The sequence below is a fragment of the Peromyscus maniculatus genome, chromosome 4 (genome assembly GCF_049852395.1).
Source record: "Peromyscus maniculatus bairdii isolate BWxNUB_F1_BW_parent chromosome 4, HU_Pman_BW_mat_3.1, whole genome shotgun sequence".
NCBI classification, from domain to species: Eukaryota; Metazoa; Chordata; class Mammalia; order Rodentia; family Cricetidae; genus Peromyscus; species Peromyscus maniculatus.
The window spans coordinates 132,819,996-132,822,480 of record NC_134855.1 but is presented as its reverse complement, the minus strand read 5'-3'; the positions used below and the strand labels follow the sequence as shown (position 1 = coordinate 132,822,480).

The 2,485-nt window shown below is 48.2% G+C and overlaps 1 pseudogene; it reads left to right on the top strand.

Moving 5' to 3' along the window:
- Positions 1-2,108: 2,108 nt before the first annotated feature.
- Positions 2,109-2,485, top strand: LOC143272779 (non-histone chromosomal protein HMG-14 pseudogene; annotated as a pseudogene).

Here is a 2,485-nt window from a genome sequence, read left to right as displayed (position 1 = left end):
CAGTTGATTGGCTTGATCTATTTGGGAGGCATCTAGGCAGTGGTACCCGGTCCTGTGCTCATTGCATGATTTGGCTGTTTGAAACCTGGGGCTTATGCAGGGACACTTGGCACAGTCTGGGAGGAGGGGACTGGACCTGCCTGGACTGAGTCTACCAGGTTGATCTCAGTCCTCGGGGGAGGCTTTGCCCTGGAGGAGGTGGGAATGGGGGGTGTGCTGGGGGGAAGGGAAGGGGGCAGGAGGGGGGAGAACAAGGGAATCTGTGGCTGATGTGTAAAACTGAATGGTATTATAAAATAAAATAAAAGGAAAAAAATCCCACGGTGGCAAGGGGAAAGTAGAAGCAAAATCTGCCCCAACAAAGAAGCTATTTCCAAATGATACCTGCTTGGAAAAGGAAAAATCAGGGTCTTTTTTCTTCCAATGCAGTGTCACCAAGTTTATCAACCATACTCCAGGGTAGGCCCCAACTCAAAATGGACTTCATGTTTCTTTATAAACTTTTTGTTTTGTTTTGGTTAAAAATAAAAGTTCCGCCGGGCGGTGGTGGCGGTGGCGCACGCCTTTAATCCCAGCACTTGAGAGGCAGAGCCAGGCAGATCTCTGCGAGTTCGAGGCCAGCCTGGGCTACCAAGTGAGTCCCAGGAAAGGCGCAAAGCTACACAGAGAAACCCTGTCTCGGAAAACCAAAAAAAAAAAAAAAAAAAGTTCTACTTTTGAGTAAAAAAAAAAAAAGTTACAATAGACGCCAGTCCCATAGCTGCTGATCCATTTAAATGGCACAGTGAAGAGGTCCCCATTGTGGTAGGTATTTCTCCTTGGCCACCCATCTCTCTAAAAGGAAGGGTGCTGACTGAGCTTCCCTGCTCTCTCCATCTGGGAGAGTGTGGGTCCTCAGATTTTTTACTGAAACCACTTACCACTTGTACAAACTTTAAACTTTGCTTTTCTTTTATCTAGAAACCTCCAGTCATTTTACCGGACATATAGGTGGTTGATTACTGAGAGCAGACATTGTGAAGCAAGTTTTTCTTTTAAAACTAAAGAAATAGTAATGAAGGGATCTAGCAGGCCTGAGCATGCAAACATGGCTCTGGCAGGCCTTCCCTTCCCCCATCCTCTCTGCCTTGCTAAACTGTTAGATCACATTCCTAAACTAGCCACCAAGATCTGTTTCCTTATTTTTCCACTTCTTCTGAAGCTGACCACCAAGGTCCAGTTATCAAAGCCCAGCAAACTTCTGTCCCCCCTTGGGTTGCCCTTATTAAAATGCCCAATCAAAACCAACCAACCAATCCTCACATGAAATTTCCCTTTTTCCTTTTATAAACTGCCATTTGCCTATGGAACATGTGTCTGTCTTCTCTGTATTCTGAGGCAGGCAGGCCTTTGTACCTCCAGGACAAAAATAAGCAAGGAGAACAAAGAAAACTTCATGTTAAGAGATACTTGACACTGGAGATCAGAGAACCTTTAGAGATAATGGATTTGGGAATATTTGCTTGTACCATGGCAGAAATGGTTTCAATCTGTGAGAATCTGAGAATCATGTGTGCCATCTTTGGCAATCCAGCTATTCTAAGGACAAGCAGTTTTCAGAAAGACAGTGAGGCTTTAGTAACATCTGAGTTCCAGGAGGAAACTTAGACTGAACATGCAAAACAAAGGGACAGAAGAAGCTTCAGGAGGGAGCTGAGAGACAGGTGGGGGTGAGCCAGGAGCAGAACAATGAAGTGGTGGGAGAGACTGGAGGAAAGGGGGGTGCAGGTGGGAAGGGTGAGGAGGACAGGAGAGAGGAGGGTATGTGTCCTGGTGACTATTCCAATCTGGCTATCACCAAGTGAACTGAGAGACTTGTCAGTGAAATGACCCAAATCACAAATGAGGGGCATCTCTGTCCAACTCATAGACAGAGCAGGCAGTGCTGAAGTGACATCAGGCAGTTTGTGTGGGTGAAAGAAGCAAATCCTAGGGAGAGATGCTGCAGGGAGTAAGATGAAGCCACTGTGCAGCAACCTGGAATAAGAACAAAAGTTGTCGAGTTCGTGCGGTGGTGGCCGAGGCTGTGTAGCTCCGTGACGGCTTTGGCCTCGCATGCGCCTCCCACCCAGCGCCGCCACGATGCCCAAGAGGAAGGTTAGCGCGGACGGAGCGGCAAAGGCGGAGCCCAAGCGGAGCTTGGCGAGGCTCTCGGCCAAGCTCGCCCAGCCAAGGTGGACGTCAAGCCGAAGAAGGCCGCGGGCGGGAAAGGATAAATGATCAGACAAAAAAGTGCAAACAAAAGGGAAGAGGGGAGCAAAGGGCAAACAGGCGGAGGTGGCTGACCAGCAAACCACAGATGTGCCTGCAGAAAATGGAGAGGCTGAGAACCAGAGTCCAGCCTCTGATGTCGAAGAGAAAGAAGCCAAGTCCGACTAACCATCCATCGTGTCTGTCAGTGTCCCCGCCTCCCTTCTTGTACAATCCAGAGGAATATTTTTATCAA